This window comes from Sus scrofa, chromosome 15 (genome assembly GCF_054392235.1).
Source record: "Sus scrofa isolate SSC_HxYL_T2T_F1_AM1 chromosome 15, Sscrofa_HxYL_maternal_Yorkshire_Landrace_v2.0, whole genome shotgun sequence".
NCBI lineage: Eukaryota > Metazoa > Chordata > Mammalia > Artiodactyla > Suidae > Sus > Sus scrofa.
The window spans coordinates 22,989,004-23,013,070 of NC_139397.1; the positions used below are offsets into that span (position 1 = coordinate 22,989,004).

A 24,067-nucleotide genomic window follows, 5' to 3' on the forward strand; every position below is an offset into this window, starting at 1 on the left:
AAAAAGAAACTAAAGACAAAACAAAATCTGAACCGTAAGTCTGGGAATCAGTTTACCGTGTAGACACAGGATTATCAGAAATGAATACAGGTCTAAAGATAAGTAGGTACAAATCAAATTGACAAAGGTAAAAGCTATGTTTATCTTTAAAATATTAATTTTAAGGTTTTATAAGTATCTACTTTTGGTCTTCAAATAGAAAAGGTGAAATAATACCATGTTTTTGGTCAGTGTTCTCTGTAAAAACAATTTTAGTCTATATATTATTGTCATAAAAATTTATAAGTAAAACATGGTAGAAGTGTGCAATTTTAATTAAAATAAAGGAAAAACCCACCAATAAAACAAACATATTCTTTTTTTTAAATAAAATTTAATTTTTTAAAATTATTTCCCAAATACAAATTTTTTTTTCTACTGTACAGCATGGTGACCCAGTGACACATACAGGTACACATTCTATTTGCACACATTGTCATGTTCCATCATAAGTGACTAGACATAGTTCCCAGTGCTACACAGCAGGATCTCATTGCTTATCCATTCCAAATCCAATAGTTTGTATCTATTAACCCCAAGCTCCCAATCCACCACACTCCCTCCCCTTCCCCTATGGCAACCACTAATCTGTTCTCCAAGTCCATGATTTTCTTTCCTGTGGAAAGGTTCATTTGTGCCATATATTAGATTCCAGATATAAGTGATATCATGTGGTATTTGTCTTTCTCTTTCTGACTTACTTCACTTAGTATGAAAGTCTCTGGTTCCATCCATGTTGCTGCTAATGGCATTATTTCATTCTTTTTTAAGGCTGAGTAGTATTCCATTGTGTATATATACCACATCTTCCTAATCCAGTCATCTGTAGATTGACATGCCTCATGACAATTTATTTTTGTGCATGGTGTGAGGGTGTGTTCTTGTTTCATTGATTTGCATGCAGCTGTCCAGGTTTCCCAGCAATACTTGCTGAAAAGACTTTTTCCCATTTTATGTTCTTGCCTCCTTTGTCAAAGATTAATTGACCATAGTTGTCTGGGTTTATTTCTGGGTTCTTTATTCTGTTCCGTTGGCCTGTCTGTTTTGGTACCAGTACCACACTGTCTTGATGACTGGCTTTGTAATATTGCCTGAAGTCTGGGAGAGTTCTGCCTTCTGCTTGGTTTTTGTCAAAAGACATGTTTCTACAATATTTTCTTAGCCTCTTTGCTTCTATTTTCTATGTGGAAAACTTCCATCTTGTCCTGCTTTACTTTACCCAATATTCCTGCTTGAAAAACAGTCAAGGTGCGCACCTTGACTGTTTTTCAAGCAGGAATATTGGGTAAAGTAAAGTAAAGCACCTTGACTGACTTAAGCTTAGGAACAAAGACCTAAAGGCATAAGTTATTCATATGGTCAGCTGAATGTGGACATAGTGTGTTGGTCTAGGCATGCCAGACCTGTGCAGATTGGCACACCATTTGCACAGCATGATGTGTCCTGTTAAAATAAAGTTATTTTATGTGTCCTGTTAAAATAAGAGAATGAGGAACCTCATGGCCCCAAGAGGTTCATGAGCAATCAGTAGCAGAATATGCATCAGCAAGGAGAACCGAGGTGCAAACCTAGGCATACTGGATTGCCGGGTTGCTGCAGATAGGCTAGGTTTGCAGAAGCACAATGGTGATTCTCTAGATGCTATGCATAGACAGCTAATGCCAACCTTCCTCAAACTCTAGTGATTGTTAAATGCCTAAAGGTCAGAATAAAAGCTTAACCATCTACCAGCTATATGACTTTTAAAATAATAAAATAACTTTTTAAATAATAAAAAGAACTATATCCTGCACCTGCAATCCCCTCCTCACTTGACATAATCCTAAAGAGCACAATAAAAGCAGTGTGGTTTCTTGAGGTGCAGCTCTTGCTTGGTCCCTGAGACCTTGAGTCCCCCAGTTTCCACCTTTAATTAAGATAAATGTTTCTGTGTCTTGTTTTATGTTAACTTTTTTCTTATGTTCCACAGCACCTATTCTTAAGCCCTCACCTGCAGAGCTGGTCTCAGCAGTTTTTGTTCCTCAGAATTGCTTTGGCAATTCTGGGTCTTTTGTGGTTCCATATAAAATTTTGGATTGTTTGTTCTAGTTCTGTGGAAAATGTCATGGGTAATTGGATAGGGATTGCATTGAATCTGTAGATTGCTTTGGGTAGTATGGCCATTTTTACAATATTAATTTTTCCAACCCAGGAGAATGGACTATCTTTCCATTTCTTTACATCTTCTTTAATTTCCTTGATTAATGTTTTACAGTTCTCAATATATAAGTCCTTTACCTTCTTGGTCAGGTGTATTCCCAGATATTTGATTTTTTGGGGTGCAATTTTAAAAGGTATTGTATTTTTGTATTCCTTTTCTACTATTTCATTGTTAGTATACAGAAATGCAACTGGTTTCTGAATGTTAATCTTATATCCTGCTACTTTGCTGAATTTGTTGATCAGTTTGAGTCGTTTGGGGGTTGAGTCCTTAAGGTTTTCTAGATATAGTATCATGTCATCTGCAGAGAGTGACAGTTTCACCTCTTCTCTTCCTATTTGGATGCCTTTTATTTCTTTTGTTTGTCTAATTGCTGTGGCTAGGACTTCCAATACTCTGTTGAATAACACCGTGAGAGTGGGCATCCCTGTCTTGTTCCAGACTTTAGTGGGAAGGTTTTCAGTTTTTCTCCATTGAGTATTATATTTGCTGTGGATTTGTCATGAATGGCTTTAATTATGTTAAGGAATGTTCCCTCTGTACCCACTTTGTTAAGAGTTTTGATCATGAATGAATGTTGGACTTTGTCAAATGCCTTTTCTGCATCTCTTGAGATGATCATGTATTTTTTGACTTTTCTTTTGTGAATGTGGTGTATGACGTTGATTGATTTGCATATGTTGAACCATCCTTGTGAACCTGGGATGAATCCCACCTGATTGTGGTGTATGATCTTTTTGGTACGTTGTTGAATTCGGTTAGGTAAATTTTGTTGAGAATTTTTGTGTCTGTATTCACCAAAGCTTTTGGCCTATAGTTTTCTTTTTTGGTGGTATCTTTGTCTGGTTTTGGAATTAAGGTGATGGTGGCATCATAGAATGTCTTTGGGAGTGTTCCTTCTTCTTCAACCTTTTGAAAAAGTTTAAGGAGGATGGGTATAAGTTCCTCTTTGTTTGGTAGAATTTGCCTGTGAAGCCATCTGGTCCTGGACTTTTATTAGTAGGGAGTGTTTTTATGACCTCTTCAATTTCATTTCTAGTGATCGGTCTGTTCAGCTGATCTATTTCTTCTTTATTCAGTTTTGGCAGGGTGTAAGTCTCTAGAAAGTTATCCATTTCTTCTACGTTGTCAAATTTGCTGGCATACAATTGTTCATAGTATTCTCATATGATTTTTTGTACTTCTGTAGTATCCATTGTGATTTCTCCTTTTTCATTTCTGATTTTGGTTTTTTTTGGGTTTTTTGTTTCCTCTTGTTGGTGAGTCTAGCCAGAGGTTTGTCAATTTTGTTTACCTTTTCAAAGAACCAGCTCTTGGTTTTAGTGATTTTTCTATTGTTTTTTGAATCTCTAGTTTATTAATTTCCTCTTAGATCTTCATGATTTCCTTCTGCCGACTTTAGGTTTTGTTTGTCCTTCTTTTTCTAATTCATTTAGGTGTTGGGTTGTTGTCGATTTGAGATTTTTCTTCTTTTTTGAGGAAGGCCTGTATTGCTATGAACTTCCCTCTGAGCACTGCTTTTGTGTCGTCCCATAGATTTGGAGTGGTTGTGTCTTCATTATCATTTGTCTTCAGGTATTTTTTAATTTCCTTCTTGATTTCCTCATTGACCCATTGATATTTTTAGTAGTGTGTTGTTTAGTCTACATGTAGTAGGTTTTTTTCTCATTTCTTTCCCTGTGGCTGATTTCTAGTTTCATGCCATTGCGGTCAGAGAAGATACTTGAAAAAATTTCAATACTCTTAAATTTGTTGAGGTTAGCTTTGTGCCCCAATATGTGATCAATTCTTGAGAATGGTCCATGTGCACTTGAGAAAAATGTGTATTCTGACTTTTTTGGATGTAATGTCCTGAAAATGTCGATTAGGTCTAACTTTTCTATTGTTTCCTTTAGGATCTCTGTTGCTTTATTGATTTTCTGTCTAGAGGATCTGTCCATTGATTTAAAGGTGGTGTTAAAGTCTCCTACTATGATTGTATTCCCATCAATTTCTCCTTTTATGTCTGTTAGTATTTGTTGGAGGTATCTAGGTGCTCCTATATTAGGGGCATAGATGATGCTTATAATATTCTCTTCTTGAATGGATCCTTTAACCATTGAATAGTGTCCTTCTTTGTCTGTCTTTATGGCCTCCGTTTTAAAGTCTATTTTGTCTGATATGAGTATTGCAACTCCTGCTTTCCTGTCTTGTCCATTGGCGTGAAATATCTTTTCCCATCCCCTCACTTTCAATCTGTATATGTATCCTTTGCCCTAAGGTGAGTTTCTTGTAGACAACAGATACAAGGTCTTTGCTTTTTTATCCAATCTGCCACTCTGTGTCTTTTGATTGGAGCGTTCAGTCCATTGACATTTAAGGTGACTATTGATAGATATTTATTCATTGCCATTGTAAGCCTTGTTTTCCAGTCGACTCTATGTTTCTCCCTTCTTCTTTTCTTTTTTTGGTTGGATGGTCTCCCTTTATTTTGTACTTGAGTACTTTTCTTTTTTTGTGAATGTAATGTTCAGTTTTGATTTGTAGTTGCCCTGTTTTTTTAAGTATGTTAACCCCTTCCTATATCTGCTTACTTTAACCTGATAATCATATAGGCTCAAACACATCATTAAATGAAAAAAGGAATCTATTTTTTCTTATTTCCCTTACCCACGTTGTATGATTTTGATGTCTTCCTTTTTTTTTTTTTTTTTTAATTAACATCTTCATGTTTCAATCCGTATGCTGGCTTATTTGAGTGATTGCTTTCCAATTGTCGTTTCCTCCATCCTAGCTCTTCATTTTTTTTTTTTTTAAATTTAAAGAAGCCTTTTCAATATTTCTTTTAGAATGGGTTTTGTAGTGCTGTACTCTTTCAGCTTTTGTTTGTTGGAGAAATTTTTTATTTCCCCTTCTATTTTAAATGATATTCTTGCTGGATAGAATATTCTAGGTTGCATATTTTTTCCTTTTAGCACTTTAAATATCTCTTGCCACCCCTTTCTGGCCTGTAGTGTTTCTGTGGAGAAATCAGCTGATATTCTTATGGGGGTTCCCTTATAATTAACACTTTGCCTTTCTCTTGCTGCCTTTAGAATCCTCTCTTTATCTTTAACTTTTACCATTTTTATTATAATATGTCTTGGTGTGGGCCTGTTTGGGTTCAGCTTGTGTGGGGCCCTCTGTGCTTCCTGTATCTTGATATCAGTATTCTTTAGATTTGGAAAGTTTTCAGCCATAATTTCTTCAAATATATTTTCAATCCCCTTTTCTTTTTCTTCTCCTTCTGGGATTCCTATTATGTGTAGATTGCCCTACTTCACATTATCCCATAGGTCTCTCCTATTGCTTTCATGTTTTTTCATTTGGTTTTGTGTCTGCTCTCCTGTTTGGGTGATTTCCATTATTCTATCTTTCATGTCACTAATTCGTTCCTCTGCATTATTCATTCAGGTCTTTATTGCCCTTTAGCTCACTTTGTATCTCTGCAAATGAATTTTCCAGTTTATCTTGGCTCCTCCTTATGTTTTCTAGCTCCTTTCTGAGGGAATCTGAATTACTGTTCATATCCTCTCTTAATTCCTCAGTATTTTCACTATCTCCCTTTTTAACTCAGAGTCTATCAGAGTGCAGAGGTCTGTTTCATTGTTGATTGCTTTGACTGGGAAAGGTTTCTGAGCTTCTCATTGTGCTTGTGTTTTTCTTTTTCTGTGAATTTGGGGAAGCCAAAGTGTAGTTTGGCACAGTCCAGGGACAGTTCTGTGAGGGTGGGGCGTGGGCACTGGGAGCGCCTGAGGATGCCAGAGGGGCTGGATCCACGTGGGCGGGGTGCAGCCAGGGAGGAGCACTCAGCTCTCTGAGATCCAGTTGGCAAGTGTGCACACTGGGGCCCAAGGTGTTTTCTATGGTGGCCTGCCCCTCATTCTCTCCCCTTCCCAACATGGTGCCTTGCCTCTCCTGTGGGTCCGGATCTTCTCCCAGGTTCTCTCAACCATGGCTTTCCACTACCCAGCCCTTAGCGTACCATTACCCCCTCCCCCCCATGAGCACTGCTCCCTAGTCTCTTAGGCTGTCTCCACACCACCAACCCCAGCCCGCTCCTGGGGACTGACCTCTGTAGCCTAAGTCTCAGCACCCAGCCCCCACCAAGCATCTGTTTGTGGTGTCTGTGCCAGTGGTTTAGATGGTCTGTGCATCTCTCACTCTGCTTTTTAGATCTCAGACCTACTGCTGAGCTTTTCTCAGCTTCTTGAAGTTCCCTCCAACTCGGCTGATCTTTCCATTGGTTAGGCGGCTTCCCAGGGTGTGGGTTCCCTTTCTCCTTCACAGTTCTCTCACAGGAGTGTTGAACCCCTCCTGATTCCTCTTCTCTCTCTCTCTTTTTTTCTTTTGGTCTATGCAGTTTTGTCAAGAGTTTCTTGCCCTTTTTGGAGGTTTAAGTTCTGCCAGCATTCAGCTGATGTTCTGTGCAAATCATTTTACATGTAGATGTGTTTTTTTTTTTGATGTGTTTGTGGGAGAGGCTGAGCAAGTCCTCTTACTCTTCCTCCATATTGCCTCTCCTCCATATTCTTTGAGAAGCCATCACTTTAATAAAAATACCCACCAGGTATTAAATTAACCATAGAGGCACTACAAAGAAAAATAATCCTTATCAGATCTTCTTTCTTCATTATCATAACCTCCCTACCAACTCTTTCAAAAATGAAATTGCCTTTATTATGATCAATCATAAGGATAGTTGGGGGAATATATACTCACATATCCAGAGTTAGAATCAATCATTTCCATTGTTTACACTTTCAGCTAAAGAAATTTTATGAATAGCTTATATTTTGCAACTCTGACACTTAGCCTAGGAGTTCACCCAAAGTCTTTGCTTATTAAAAGATTCCCTCTCATGACTTATGATCTATGCCTACAATTTTTATTATTATTACTCTGTGTGCTCTACATCTTAATTACAGTATAGTTACACAATAGCAGGAACACTGTGTTTGTGAAACTTGGGCCTGTTGCCATGGTTTACTGAATAGTGTGTAATACCTTCTTAATAAGCCAAACAGCATAAAAGCACATGTATATTTGCTCATTGAATTACATAGGAGAATTAGCTGAGTTTAGATAGCCCTAATTTATACACGGTCCTTGAAATACATGGTTTTTACCTGGTAATCCATGTGATTAATTAATCAAATTTATTGATTAATGTAATAAAAGCCCATAGTGGTCTAAAATCTTCCAGGAATAGTAGTTATTTCATATTTACATTTGATCTATTAAATCTCCGGGAGCATGAAACTGGGAAGAGGTAATGATGATTCTGCTTTGGAAAGTCAGAATATTCCAGACAAGTGTCTACACCCACCTGAGTCTACTTCTTTCTTCCATGCCTAGATGCAGTTTTTCATCTTCTTAGCAGGGTACTCTGGGAACTAATTTTAAAAGGGGTGGAATGTTTTTACCAACCTAGGCTGAGCATCTTAGACAAAACTGATATAGATAAGTGAATATAAAATGCTGCCCAGAACTTCTTGCTAGTAAAGAACCTGGCCAAGAACAGAATTATTGATCAAAGGAACCACAAAAGGGCACTGGACTAGGAATATATCAAACACTAACAATTTACTTTAATGATTGTTTCCTGAGACGTTCTGAAATGTTTTCAAAGTTCATAGAATTTGTTTAGTAACTAAACTTAGTAACTAATTTTCTACTAAGAGAAAACTCCATGCTCTTTTTAAGAACATTCCACTTGCCCCATTGTTTCTCATATCTAACTCTATTTGCCAATATCTATAATATAGATTTTAGAAAACGTATTTTGCCTCATAAATTTATGAATGATTCAATTTTCTACCATGACATTGCAGTGTATATTTTCCTTTCCTTTCCAGGTTTGTTTTTCAGTAAAGAAATAAGATACAGCTTTGACTTTGTATTTCATGATACCTTCGTCAAAATGGTTTGACCTCTTGGGTGACAGATCATGCACTAGGTTAAGAGTAATAGTGATGAAAATGATACAGTTTTGAAAATATAAATATATGGATTCAGTGGATACATTTGTGCTCAAATGAAAAGATGTGAGTTCCTTCATCATCAGCAGGTCAGTTGCTTGCTGCACAAAGTAGGTCAGCTATAGGGGCAAGGTCTGCTTCCCACACAGGCAGGAGTGCCATGCTAATGTGAGTTCAAGAACAGAGTAATGGCTCCTGATTTTCTAGCCACATCCTCCTCCATCTATCTAACATAGTCTGCATTCTCAGCTTCTTGTGTCTTTGAAACTTTGGTGAGAAATTAAATATAGGATGGGACAAATTATTCAATTTCAATTTAGATTGAAATTAAATTTAATTTTATATGTGTATATAGGTCCCTAAAAAGTATGAGTTCAGTTTGAAAAAGGCTTGAGAAATAACTAGCATGTATTTAATCCTAACTATGTGTTGAGTATTGTACTAGTGTTTCATCTGTATTATCTTGTTTAATCATTTTGAGGAAAAAAAAAAGAGTGATAAATACTATTTCACTTTACAGAGGAGGAAACTGAAGTAAGATGTAATAAATCCTGCTAACCAAGAAGTGACAAGTTAGGAAAAGATCAATATCAAGAATATTTAAGGAAGTTCTCAGAAAAAAATGAAAAAAAATTGAAAAAAGAGGCAAAGGATTAAAATATGACATTCACAAAGGGAATATCTGAATAGCTAATACATTCTGAAGAGATGCACAAATATTTTAGGAATCAGAGAAGTGCATGTTAAAGGAATGCTAAGCTACTTTTGTATATCAATCATAGTGACAGAAATTAAAAATTCAGATAATACCTAGAGTTGGAGGAATAAGGAAAAGAGGGATGTCCTATGCTCTTAGGTCTAATAAAGCCATTATAGAAACCTTATTTTTGCAATTTATTGAAATAGGCCTTGTCTTGGCAGGTTAAAGATCAGACATCCAGGCATCTTCTGAGATAAAAGTACAGCTCTTCCTGTTCAGCTGGAAATAAGCTCTAGCTCCTGTAGAAACATTTACAAAAAAAAAATGTATAATAGCTTAGCATGCTTTGTTTAGCAAGGATTTAGAAATTCTGTCAAGGAATGGAAATTATAGACAAAATGTGTGATATGCATAAGATGGAATCCTATGTAACAGTAGAAGTGCAAGATTTATCTATATCAACAAAGATAGATATCAAAAGTGAAATGTTCAGTAAAAACCAAAATTATGACATTTTCTTGAGATGTATTACACAATGAGCTGTATTGCATAATGCAGTTTATGAGAATACAACACATAGACACAAACTATATATTATTGAAAATCTACTTGGATGTGAATAAGTTATGGATGGTGATTTGGAAAGGATGCCAATTATGAATAAAAGAATAGGTGTTTATAGGGGTAATGAACTTGGATTAGGAATCACCAAAGGAAATAAAATTGTGTATGTGAGAGAGAAAGAAAAAGGAAATACTCCTGCAATAGAAACCCCCAAATCCACACTAATAGATACTATAATAAAAGAGAAAAATAAAAGAGTCCTAACTGGAATCAAAAAGTAAATAAAAATACAAATATTTCTGTCAATAAATAGAAAAACAACAACAACAAAATAAAAGAAGTGAGTTGGGCTGAAGTTATCCCTGCAGGGCTTTGGATCTAGATGAGAACAAGAAAGGCTACAAGTTGGACTCCTGTAGAAAACAAAAGTACCCATTACAAGTTGGGCTACTAAACTATGACTGCTGCTTTAGAAAAAAAGAGAAGGGTGAGCGGGCGGACATGATTTGGTAAGGTAATTCAAGTGGAGGAGGCAGAAAGTATAAATAATCACATGAAATTCTCAAAGTAAGTCTGTATACTGTATTTAGTATAGCACTAAGCAAGACATAATGATTAAATACTTGTAATAAATGTACTCTGCATAAAATTATAGTAGGAATATGTATTTTTCAATTATTTAATAAGTAAAACGCATGAAAATTGAAACAAGAAGATATGAATATAAAAGAAGTATCAGTTAAAATCTTTGTAGTAAAAAGGTAGAAACACACAAAAAAATCCATAGATATAGTAACTCCAGGTTCAACACAATTAAGTAGAGAATTAATATATAATAGGACTTTATTGCTCCCTAATGTAAGATGACAAAACAATATACCTACTATATTCTACAATTTCACTTCCAGTATCCCCAATCTTTCCTTCTAAATACATAATTCTATTCCTGTGCCCATAGATCCAATTCCACATGCAACTGAACCACAGGTACCCTGTTTCCAAAGAGAGATAATCACAAATCCACCCAAGTTGAAGTTTCCGTCTAAAAACAGGAACCTTAGGATATGTGCATTCTTCTTGCACTTTGTATCGTTTCTCATTATTCTGGCAATTATGGCTAATAATAGAAATTAATCCAGAAACCCATTCTTACTCTGAAGTAGTTGAGTAAAACCATGATAATGACAATACAAATGCCAGTGAAATGAGAGCAATATGCCCTTGGTATAAAACATGCACATATAGTGCAAGACAAGAATAACAAAACTCATTTTTCTTGCTTGATGGAACTCTCTTGCCCATCATCTTCCATAATGATAATGATTCTCTTCCATTTGTTTTTTGGTTTTATGTATAGTCTGAAGTATCTCCTGTTATGGGTATAGAATAATTTGGTTTTGAATAATTGCATATCAACAAATATGCTTCTTTTTCTGGTAGGTGAATGATACTGAGCTGTCTAATTGATTTTCTTTTGTAAAAAACAAACAAACAAGCAAAAAAAACCCAAGAAAACCTTATTCCTTTTATACGGAACCTTGTTAGATTTTTTTTTTTTTCTACTTTTAGAATTCAGCAATTTGGCCAAAACATTTCTATGTGTGTGTGTTCATGTCCACATACGTGCATGTGTACATGGCATGGGGAAATTCTTCTTCATCATTTCTTGAGTTATTTCTCTCCCCAACCACTCATGTTTCCTTTTTCTTTAATTCCTATATTTCCTGGATATGTCTTACAAGTTCTTCGTCAGTCTCTTCGCATTTCTACGTTTCAAAACTTCAGGATACTTATTTATTTATTTATTTATTTATTTATTTATTTATTTATTTTGCTGTCCACTGCAGCTTTATTAAATCTGGAGACAATGTCTAAATGTCCAGGAGCAGGAAAGGGGAAGACTATAGTGAGCCACTCTGTGGCATGTCCCCGGGAGCAGGAACAGTGAGGAAGGGGGGCTGAGGCCTGGGTCTGGCTCGTGCAGCTGCAGCTTTGGGGGCAGATGCCTCGTGTGGCGCCTGCAGATGGCTGGTCCACGCACACACTCACTCACCCCTCCACAAACAAACGCTGACTGAGAATCGGTGGGTTCCTGGCCTCTGGGACCAGCTGTGCCTCGCTGTCCCCAGAGCTTTGTCATGCGGTTCCCTTGCAGGCCTCCAAGTGCTGTGACGGGCAGTGTGGGGCTGCTGGGCCCCTGGAGGGCTCTGATCCTGCAGCAGGAGATAGGGTCAGGGAAGTGTCTTCAAAGTGACACAACCCCCTTCCCTTTAACGTAAAAAAATAAAACCTAGATTTCTCGGTCAAGAGTGTTACGAAAGCAATCAGATGACTACTCCAGCACTAATGTCATCGTCTGTTCTCAGGAAGTCTCACTCCTGCCTCACAGTTAGAACCTTGGGGTGCTGCCCTGAGGCAGCCTCTCCGCCTTAACCCCGTGCTCCTCCCTTCTCAACCAGCCTTCCTCTCTTGGGTGTGTTGGCTGTAGCGTACTTCAGACCACCTCTTAATCACATGCTCTGATGTTTGTCACATCCCTTGTTTTGGTAGCATAAGTAGTGCTGCAGTGAGCTTTTCACTTCCCACTTCCCCTTATCTTCTGCTAAGATAAAATTTCCACCAGCGGGGTTATCAGGTCCAGGGGAGGGAATGTTTCTCTGGCTCTTGAAACATAGGGTCAAATTGTTTCCCCAAGACCTCACACCAAGTTCTCTGTCTCCAGGAGCCCAGGTGGGCAGCGTTCTTTCGTGTGTGTCCTGAGCCTCGGCTCCACTCAGGATAGCACACCCTCCCCTTTTCCATGAGGGACAACCAGTGATATTCATGGGACCCGCCTCACTTACTCGTGTCTGCGGCTGCTTTGATTGGAGAGAATGGGCTGGGGCAGGGAGGCAGAGGTGGGAGCCACGGTGGGGAGTAGAGCCACTGGGTCTGATGCAGGGGGCAGCAGAGAGCTTGGAATCCTCACTGACCTTCTTTTCAGTGTTGCTTAGTTTGGACTTGAACTCCTTGGCTTTCTGAATCGCTTTTAGCACTTCCAATGTATCCAACTCCTTCTCTGTGGTCACTGTATTGTCCAGAGAGACCTCAGAAGCCACTCTCCAAACTGAACCAGCACCTTGGTGTGGTGTCAGGGATGGTGCTTAGAGGATTGTCCAGCAGAGCCACGTGCTCCAGACACTGGAGGCTGCCGATGCTCCTGAACTCCTCCATCTGTTTAATTCTGTTGTTGCTGAGATCCAAGTTGACCAGAGTGTAGAGCTTGTGCAGGCCACGCAGAGCTTGTTGTAGGACAGGTCCAGGTGCACAAAGTTATACAGGTGCTGCAGATTATCCATGACCAACACGCCATTGTGACTCAGATCCAGGAACTCAATCTTTGGAATATGTGTCAAAAATGCATTGATCTCAGAGATGCTGTTGTGACTCAAGTCCAGAGTGGTCAGCATCTTCCATGTGGGGATGATGGCAGTCACAGGGCCCTCTAGGACTTCCTCTGCTGGCTCCCACTCATCATATTCTAAGGCTTCAGGAACAAGGACTTCCTTGATGGAGGTTGCCGAGACATGGATGCTCATTGTGGCTAAGGTGTGTTCTGATGAGACTAGCCCCTGGATGTGCTTGGCATCACAGTGACTTATCTTCAATTGATGAAGAGACTTGAATATTGACAGATCAAAAGGCAGGTGCTCCTCCTGAATGTTGGTGGTCCCAAAAGGTCCTCTGTGCCAGAAACCTTAAGGTATTTAAGGTGACAGGTGAAGTCCAGGATGTTCCCCAGGTCAGTCTTGGCATCCTCACTGGTGCACGTGGGCTTTTCCTGCTGCAGCTTCTCAGTGTCCTCACAGAGCTGCAGGGGGATGGCAAAGACCTCACCGGCCCCCAGGAGCAGTTCTCCTTTTTCAAAGAGCTCCTCAGCCAGTGCTGCAGTGATGCCATTAATCTCATAGAAGTGAAAATGCAAGAAGTAGGCCAGCACTCAGGGAGCCATGTCAGGGAAGGTGTGTCTGGAGATAGACCTCCAGATCCTTCTTCTTTTCCACCAAGATCCTCAAGTTTTTCCCAATTATCTTTTTGGGCGGAAGCAGACTTTTATCAGTCTTCTCTGCAACAAGTTTTTCATGTAGGTCATGGAAATCATTGTAGCAGTGCTTGACTGACCACTTATGACTGCCATCAGTGACCTTGGTGATGTAAACCGTTTACATCTCCACGAGCTTAAAGCCCATGACGCGCACCTCCTTGGCCGACTGGGCCTCCTGTTCTGCCTGAAGCTGTGCGCCACCACTGCCATGTTCCGGGCTGGGTTGCTGCCACTGCCCTGCACAGGGGGCAGGGTATTTTTAGCAGTCACCATCTACTTTTTCAGTATGTCTAATATTTTTTCAATTCAAAAATTATGTTTTCATACCTAAAAGCCTTCTTATGATCTAATTGCACTAATTTCAGTTGTTAACAGAAACAGAATGGTTTCAGTAAACTTTTAATTTCTGTTAACAGGTGTCACCAGTTTCTCCTTGATTCAATTTCATAGTTAGGTTTAAATTCAAATTCACTAGAAGAAACTACTGTTTGAATTGTTTTCCTGACTATTCTGTGCTATGTGCTAAATTTCCTTAAGTATATGTATATACTCTTGGGTTCATTTGCCTTCATTAGTCAAATCAAGCTATTGAGCTGTTTTGAGGATTACAAGTGGGAGGGGCTGCAGTAGCTGCAGCTGAGCAGTGGTGATACACTACCTGCAGTGTGTCCCTCTGCCAAATCTCCACCGATAACACTTCATACTTGATAGTCACCTTCATTAAAAAATGTGCTCTTCTCTGAAATCTAGACAAAGTATGTCCAATGGTATGATGCTCCAGCATTTCTTCCAAGGCTAGAATACTCCAACACTACACACCTGTCCAGATGTCACCCTTCTTCCCAGCGGTCTATGGATTTCTGCAGGTCAAGCTTTCTCCAAAAACCTGAGTTTAATTCTCAACCCATGGCTATCTACACTCTGCCTCCAGGCATCTTTCTGGCCAAGAGAAGATAAACTTTCTGTGTATAGCTTCTCTTTCTTTCCAGATCCCAGTTTGGGATTGAGTTTGAGGGAAGGAGGTCTGTTTCTCTGGCCTTAAGCTTTCATATAGAGAAACTTCAGCTTGAGTTACTGTTTTGCCCCAGCTGCTTCTGAGTTTTCTGTATTTCAGGACTGATCATCTGTGAGAAAGTTGCATTCTGTGTGGCTCACTCATGTAATCAGCTTATCAGAACAAGGTTTAGTTCAAAAAATGTAAAAGCCTATGTTTTTATTGTGGGGAGGTATATTTGATATAGTGAAGGGGTTAGGAGCCCACTGCCTCTACACTCAAACCAGCTTTGAACAGTAATAGAGCTATCCTGAACTTGAAGTTTAGCTAGGGGTACGCTTAGTTATTTCCGGTATGCTTAGTTACTTCCTCATCCCTAAGTACCCAACAAAGCCTGAGAATTTGATAATCTATTCAGTAGTTCTTCATGTAAGAGTTACATGATTGGAATTGAGGGTTGGATGGCCAGAGTATCCATTCAGGCATCATTTTCCCAGAATTTCTTTTGTGTTATTACATTTTTACTTGATGTTTGCGGAATTTCAGCTCTTTCTCTAACAGTAACAATACATGATTTGTCCATTTTCCATGGATGTACTACACTGATGAATTCAACTACTTCCTTTGTTCATCACTGCATAGAGAGGTCGTTCTAGATGTACATTTCCAGATCTATCAGTTTTTCTTCTCCCAAGCCACCCTGTGTTCATTACAAAGGATCTATTGAAAATATAACCAGTGAAAATGTACCAACATCATGCCTCGTTTATCTACTTCGGAAATAGTTCCAGAAAAAAATCACATACCATTCTTCAGCACATTCTTGTAATTATAGATATTTACTCTGGCCCTAAAATGCTTTAACTTCAAACTGTGATTGAAAGCAACTTGTTCTTATACCGTTGGGCTTATTCTTTATTTCAGAGTTTGTGTAAAGGCCTCTGAGTTATAGTTATATTGGCCATCAATTTCAAAAGAGCCCTCTCCAGAGTTTTTTACATGTAATATCCATACTACTCTTAAATAAAGATAATCATAGACAGTGTTACTGAGAAGTCTTGATTACTAAGTCACTACGTGAAATTGTTTCAATATGCACTCTATACAGTGAGAATTTGATCTTACTTCTAAAATTCATTATTTACAGACTCTTTATTCTGGTAACTCACTTTGAATTCTTTGTTCAATTTCAATTCTTGGTATTTTCCTTACTATTTAAAACATAGCTAAATGCTTCTGTAGATAAAATCATATTAAGCCTACATAAAATGTTACAAAAAAAAGAAATTGCATAGGGAAATAGAAAAATCCCAGCTATAGTTTGTATAATTCTGCTTCCTTAAAGGCCAGATTTGTTACAAACATTGTGAAATATTTCATGCAACTCTCATTAGAGGAAGAAAATGAGTTTTACAACTCAGAAAAATAAAACAGAAACATATAATCCCTTTACATCAGTATTCAATATAATACTTTCTCTTAAAAGAAAAAAATTTACATTTAAAATACATAAACATCAAAGGCACCTGCTTTCTTCCCTGAAGAAATGTACTGCACTTTCTTCTAATCTGTGTTACAGTCTATTTTCTAGCTCCTGTTTGAAAACTACTTCAGTGTTATTATTTTAAAAATTAAACTATTATAATGTAGCTCAAGCAAATGATAGATCTTAAATTCAGTATTCAGTGTATAGTTCTCTACCAGCGAGGGAAATTAATTATTCTAAATCTCCAATGTCAGAACATATTCAGGGGGGAAAAAAACAAAACAAAACAACACAGTTTGACTTTTAAAGTGGCATATTTCATTCTGCCCAGACAGTAATTCTCTGGTATTATTTGGACATCTCTTATGTTCATACTGTCAACAGACCATCAGTAAGAAACACGATTTTAAAGCTGTTTTAATATTTCAAAAATTTTTCAAAACCTTTTATTCTTTGATCCCTTTGCCTGTGCTGAGTGAATCACAACATTTCCAACTGCTTAAGAGCTGGTTGTCTGTTACTTCTGGCTCTGTCTTGATGAAATCTTCTCTTAAGTGAAATCTCACTATTTTCAGACTATGCCACTTTTAGTCTTTCTTCACTTTCTCTGCTTGATTGATTCCCACTTCTTACAGTACCTTACATATTTGTTTCTGAAATTCCCTCATCTTAAATCTTACTACAAAGTCCTACCAAAAAAAAAAACCATTCCCTAAATATTTCAGTCCAAATGAGTCCATATAACATTAATATTTAATTATTTTATTTAACCATTGGCTCTTATAATTTTCATTATTTAATAACTATTAGAATTTTAGAATATTGGAATAAATAATTTGTGGAAATGTTGAAATAAATATTGGGTCTCCAAATTGGACCTTCTAAGGCAAGGCCTGTGTTATCTCTTTTGATGCCAGGCATGGACTAGTAGGAACACCATATATCAATGCTGACTGATTAATTGGTTGTTTCTTCTATTTGTCATGCTATCTGTCATTCCCATTCTACTCACTGCACCGGAGCTCACTAGGTTCATTGCTCCTATCCATCTTTAGAGCCACACCATATGGTAAGGCTGGGTGCACAGAGAATTTGTCCAGCATTGTATGGATGGCACTCAAGGTTCTCATACTGAGTAGTATGACTAGGCATAGAATAAAATTATATAGCCACCAATATTTGCACAGAAACTCACTGAATTTTGGAATTAAGTGAAAGTCTCTTCTTCTTCCCATCTTAGGTTCTCTAGCTGGGGCCCTGTAATTTAGACTGGCCAAAAACAAGTTAACAAGAAAACAATGGGAAAAGAAGTTTAACGGGTACATCGTATATGTGGCACATGGGAGTACCTGAAGGTAACTCAAAGATTTGGTTAAAATTTGTACTTATACAGCATTTTAACAAAGAAATAATGTATTTATAGATAAGTGGAGAGCACCTGAATGTGTAAAGTCAGGAAATTGTAGAAATTGTGGAAGGGTAAACATATGAAAAACTAAAGGTAGAAAAAGTCTAATTAGTAAACATTGTGTAGATTCCTCTGATGCTGTCTCCAGGCTGTTAGAGTCTAAAGTTTTCTTTATTAACTTTTTTTTTAATTGAAGTAGAGTTTTTTTTAATTGAATATAGTTATAATATTATGTTAGTTTGAGGTGTAGAATGTAGTGGTTTAATATTTTTACAGATAATGCTCCATTAAAAGTTATTGCAAGATAATGTCTATACTTCCCCATGTTGTACAACATATCCTTGTTGCTTATCTATTAAGGGGGGGAGGGGCAAATTAGGGGTATGGATTAAGAGATACCAACTACCGCTAGTGATTAAATTTTGTCCTTCCTATTAGAGAGGGGAGGAGAGACACCTTTGTTGCTATTTCTCTAAAAGTATGTCCTACTTTTAGAGAAATAGTGGGAGGGCAGATAACTTTTTTGTATCTAATTCTTCTCAATTGATTTCAACTCAAAATAACTTTTATGCTAAAGTGGCATATTTGGGGGTGATACAGTCTGCCACCCTACAGTGATTAAGTACTATGCCCTGAACATTTATAAGACAGAGTTTAAAGTATACAAGTTTCTAAGATTGGAATGATTCAAAGGTAGGAATTCAACATGTATAAGAGGCATATAGGCTTTTTTCTTTTTAGATTGATGCTATTCACAAAATCCTACAGGAGAATTTTTAAAAATTCCTCTCTCTCTCTTTTCAGAACAATGCTATCCAAAGGACAAGACCACACATCCAGGGCACTCAAGTTAGAAAGGCAGAATGAAAGTTTCAAAAGTGATTGAAGGGATTAACAAGAGAATGTTAAGAACTCAACATATCTGGTAAGTAATGAGTCTTTAAGCAGGAGAGAGATACACAGGCAATAAATCCAAACAGACCATCAGACAAACTCTGGCTCATTGTTTCCACTCTTTTTTTTAACATGGGCAATTAAACGTTAAAACGTGTGGATGTTATAGGTCATTGCGTGTAAGGATTAGAGTAACATGTACTTGACTCATAACAGATATGTGTTCACCTATTTTCAACATATTCTTCCTTTCTCTTATATAATCCTTCCAGAAACACCTCAAAATTTTGCTGTAGAGTGTCCTGGTGTGACTTTCTGTTATGCAATACTAAATATCTATTATAATATACAGAAGAGGAACAAGCATGAAAGCCACAGCCTATAAAGAATGCTCACTTAAACATAATTAAATCTTTCTTGGTGTGCAATAAGTCCTACTGTGCTGAGATGTCAGATGCAATTGAAAAATAAATCTGAATTATGGTATTCAATAACTTCACTGAATTCTACAGTTTTAAAATGATCTCTTATTAGTTAGCAACATGTGAACTATTTTAGTCGGACTAATCTTTTAACTTTGCAAAACACCTCTCCTTTTTTCCTTCTACAACACGCAACCTCCTCCAAACACAGACACAGATGCTGTGTGGCTGCATTCTTTCTGTCCCTACTCTTTTTGGATAGCTTCTTCTTTTCTCTCAGCCTGTCTGTATCCTAACCATCCTTTGGAAGCTGAGGGTAAGGTGCCACTCACTTGACAATACTGATGCTTCTTTTCTCTAATTTCTTTTTATTGTTGTCAGTCAATTACATCAAACACAGTCAAGCAGATGTACATAGGACACACTCAGTCAACTTTATGATGATTTATTTCTCTGCAGATGGCATCATCAAAGCAGAGGCCATGCATATGAGCCAAAAATATGATATTTGTTATTCTGAGTCAGTTGGGCACTGCCCCTGTCAGAATCCTGCTTCTTCATAGGCACTAAAAAATCACTATGGGGAGAAGTGGTTGAACATGATGCTAGCCTGAAATGTTAAAAACAGCTCCCAGAACACCACTATTTTCCTTTAAAATCTGTATGGAACCATTATCAGTGCCTTTTTAAATAGTTATGGTGCTATTTATGTTTCTAACTAATACAATAATCTCTTGATTTATGGGCAAAGTATAATATAAAGAAATAGTGAAATGGAAAAGGCTCTTTATAGGTATCTTCCTTCATTCCCCTCTTTCTCCCACTTCCATTTCCCCAGTACTTCTATATTGCTTGCCTTTCCAGTTATGTAGGAAACTTAGGTGACACCAATTTCAGTGCCCTACTTGTTCCAGAGATTTTTGCAACTTGAAATATGAGACAGAAATGCCTAAAATGAATTAATGCATTAAGATTTGTGGAATTTGAAGCTTTTGGGGTAGGCCACTGGATAAGGTATGGAAACTTTAGAAATTTACATATATATGTGTGTGTGTATATATATATATATATGTAAGTTGTTATATATGTGTGTGTGTGTGTGTATACATATATATATAAAACCCCTTACTTTAATGGGTACAAGACTGATTCACAATGTAACTTTTTTTCTTTTTTTAAAGCAACAACTGATGCTGTATAATCTGGCCAAAAAATTTTACAGAGCAGAATAACAGAAGCCAGTAGTTCATTGTTCTTTTGGGTGTTGCTAGTTGTGCTACTAGCTTTAGGAGCTGCATCATGTGGAAGAGAGAATGTGGAATTTAAAGGCAGAACACACGGAATTCTTAGTGAGAAACTGCCCCTTTCTAGTTTGTAGCCTTTGGCAAAAGTCAACCTCTGTGAGTATCAGCCTCCTCATCTGTAATAATGTATCATGTCTCCCTTCCTCATAGGACTACTGTGAGGATTACATAAGATAATATTCACTAAGAATATTCCCATGGAAGGATCACTAGATGATCATGTCCTAGAAGTAGTATACACATAATAACATGATCAGGGAGTATTTCTTTCTTCATATTTCATCCATCTTTTAATGGATATAGAAGATGAGGAACTTCAGTCTGGATGGAAAGGGTTGTATCTGCAAAGAGCTTGCCTTCACAATGTGAGTAATTTTTACCTGTAGTTTTCTTTGAGCCAAAGGAAGTGTGCTGTTTCGTTTTTGACAGTGTGAAGACCACTTTGAGACAGGGCGCTGGGATGCCACCACCCCAATACTAGGCTATATTTATAAGCCAGTAGCAAAATGAGGGAAAGAGTAGGAAAAAAATACATATGCTTTTCACTATTTTTCTCAGTCTTTGGTGAATTGTGGCTTTCTCAAACCAACAAATTCCCCCAAATCCACTCATGACTTAAAATACACGAAATCATACAAGCAAACACACACTTATAATAACATAAATGTGAATATTGATAGGTGACAGGTAAATAGTGTTTCTAAGAACCATACACATCTCTGAGTGATTTATCACTTTTATCTTTTTGAATGTAAACTTAGAATTTCTATCAAAAGCAAATTTAAGTATTGTAAAATATTTTAAATTTAATCCAGTTAAAAAACATAATTTGTAACAGGTATGTGCATTTTTGATCATTGATACGTATAATCAAGGAATTCTCTGAATGAGTGATAACTATTACTGTATAAGGATTTTTTTTTAACTTAAGAAAGGTGAAAAGAGACAAATCAGTGTGTAAAAGTTCTGACAAACTTTAGTAGATACACTGGAGTAATTTTTTTTTTTTTAAGCCATATCCACAGTGTATGGTAGTTTCCTGGGCCAGGGGTTAAATCCAAGCCACACCTGCAACCTACACCACAGCTGAATCCTTAAACCACTGTGCAGGGCTGGGGTTTGAACTTGCACTGCCACTTAGACAGTGCCAGATCATTTATCCACTGTGCCACAGCAGGAACTCCTGAAGTAATTTTAGAGAAGAAAAAAAATAGATAATTAGGCCAAAATTAAACTTCAGTGCTAATACACTCAAAATCTTAGAGATGAATGAGTATAAGTGGAAAAGATAGAAAAGCAAAATGCTATAGAAGTCATCAAATAGAAAGAAGGCTATTTCTAACCAGAGGCTAGAGAGATGCAAACTACAATAAATATGGAAGAACATATGTAGAAATGTATTTAAAAACTGCAAATTTTACAACAGAAAGTATAAAGGCCAATAGATAAATACAAAAATAACTAAATTAATATTGATTAGTAGTTATTTCAGTCAGATATATTTGAATATCTTATGCCAAGGACAAAACACCCTGCACATTTTTCCTACAATCTTATTTATTCCATTTTCTGTTCTGGAAGTATGTCCCATTTGTCAAAATGACGATGCTATTACATAACTGTATTTTTGAGTGTGCGTGTCTTTTTAGGGCTGCACCCAGAGCTTATGGAAGTTCCCAGGCCATGGGTTGAATTGGAGCTGCAGCTGCCAGCCTACACCACAGCTATAGCAATGCAGAATTCAAACCACATCTGCGACCTACACTACAGCTCACGGCAACGCTGGATCCTTAACGCTGAGCAAGGTCAGGGATTGAACCTGCTCCTCATGAATACCAGTCAGGTTCATTACAAATAAACGTTACAGAAAATTTTTCAAAAAATCAAAACTTGTTTCTCTGAAAATTTCTCTTGAAATTTTAATCATCCAGTCAATCAAAACATGGGAGAAAAGCTATTAGTATTGTTTCAGCCTTCCACTTTATTTTTTTGTATATAGATCCTGGCTAAAGTTACCCATAACACATGGCTAATTGTCATGAAACTTGTCAGGAAGCTCAAATGCAGGGACAATATTAAATCCAAATCAAACTCCCCTAATTTGATTGGACACTAGTCACCAGCATGAAGACTTAGAGTTAATCCTGCACTTAAAGAGGTGACTAAAAATACATTAACAATATATTACACTTAATTGTGTTTGAGTCACACGTTGTATTACCTTCTTTGTGAGTCTGTCACTGAAAGCTCAGTGACCCCAATTCCAGCCCTCAGTATAATTAATGATGGCAGTTTTCCTATATCTACTTGCTGATGCCATCTACTGCCTATGATGTCTCACTAAGATAAATGACTTAGCCAGTTGCAGATAAAAATGTTTTCCATCAGAAGTACGCTGTGACACTACAATGGAGAACAAATTCAGCCTGACTTTATGAATGGTAACAATTTCCTTGCCAGAATGTGCTATGGTAAATTATATTGTTAATATAGATTTCTTTCCATACAAGGGTAGCAATGTCAACAAGATCAATTTTTTTAGTCGCATCTGTTGTTGTAGGATAAAAAATATCTACTAACTGACAAAACTGAATTTAATACAACATTGCAGTTTAGGTTTTAAATTTATTTTACCCCATCATGTTTTAGTTTTTTAGGAGGAGTAAGAAGTAAAATATTGATGATTTTACCCATTGTAATTCGCCAAAGTTGATGTGCAATTTCACTGAAAAAGACTGAAGTAAACCAAGATTTAGGAATACTTCTCTTAAAACTAATATCCTTGGACTGGAGTAATTTTCATTATTTTTTCCCCCACATTCTGAGGAACTTAGGTTAGTTCTAAAGTATTGGATGCCTTACAGACAAAAATGAATGTTCAATTAAAAATTTTTATATTTCTGGTGCACATGAATAAAATTGTAAAACTGTGCCTTTTAAAGCATGAAAAGCAAGATGTGTAGAGCTATGATAGTAATTCAACATACTATCTTTTCTCACTGAGAAAGTTCATAGGAAAATGAAAATTACACATGAAAAAGGTATTTTTCCCTACCAGTGCTGGCCTTTTCTATACGTAGCTAGGGATATTTTTTGAAGTACAAAATAAATAAAATCGTGTTACTTGCAGGATGAAACCTTCCAGCAGAGTATAACTGAACAAGAAACAAAGGCCAAACACTCTCCATGATCAACTAGCCCCAACATGATTGAATCCCTGAGAGTTTTCTGACTTCAGTGCACATCGTGTTCTTCTTTTCTAAGTGGCCACCAGTCATAAGGTCCTTCATTACTTTCTGCAGCTGTGCTCACATCGCCCATCCCTAGTCTCTCCTACTTATTCTCTCTGCCTTGAAACTCTGCTCTCCAATCTTCCCCTACCAAGTGCAGCCTCTCCATTCTGGTCTCAATTCTAAAGTCACCTCTGATGGAGATTCTCCCTGAACCTTGACCAAAAGCAAGATCCTCATCTCTTCCCCATTTTAAGTTTTGATTGCTTTTAGCACTCTCTGAAATAACTCAGTTTATTTACCTGTTTACATGTTTTTCCATGATGCCAGTAATATTGTCTTCCTTTTTCCAAGGTATACTCCCAATTCATAGTTAATACTCAGTATACATCTGTTGAACTGATGAATGAATATGTTGACCATCATATTAGAACATTTTAAAAATTGTTATACTTGCTCATATAATTTCCCCAGTGTTTTTTCACATTATTTTCTTATATTGTAATACAGTATATAAGTAATGAAAATTACTTATATGTAGAAAATGTACCAGGCTTCTATCAGAGAAAGGAAAAATAAGAACAATTAAATGGGACTAAGTCAGAATGCTTTAAAAAAAACAAAAACACAGAGTTCTCCTTGTGGCTCAGTGAGTTAAGGACCCCACGGTGTCTCTTCGAGGATGCTGATTCGATCCCTGACCTCTCAGTGGGTTAAGGATTTGGTGTTGCCAGAAGATACAG

At 37.2% G+C, this 24,067-nt stretch overlaps 1 long non-coding RNA gene across 1 annotated transcript in view; it reads left to right on the forward strand.

Moving 5' to 3' along the window:
- LOC110257033 (uncharacterized) overlaps nucleotides 1-24,067 on the forward strand; it is a 499,783-nt gene that overhangs the window by 26,656 nt on the left and 449,060 nt on the right. The window contains exons 2-3 of the long non-coding RNA XR_002339189.2: nucleotides 17,307-17,421; nucleotides 18,279-18,399. This is a non-coding gene — a long non-coding RNA (uncharacterized LOC110257033). The remainder of the gene's footprint in view (nucleotides 1-17,306; nucleotides 17,422-18,278; nucleotides 18,400-24,067) is intronic.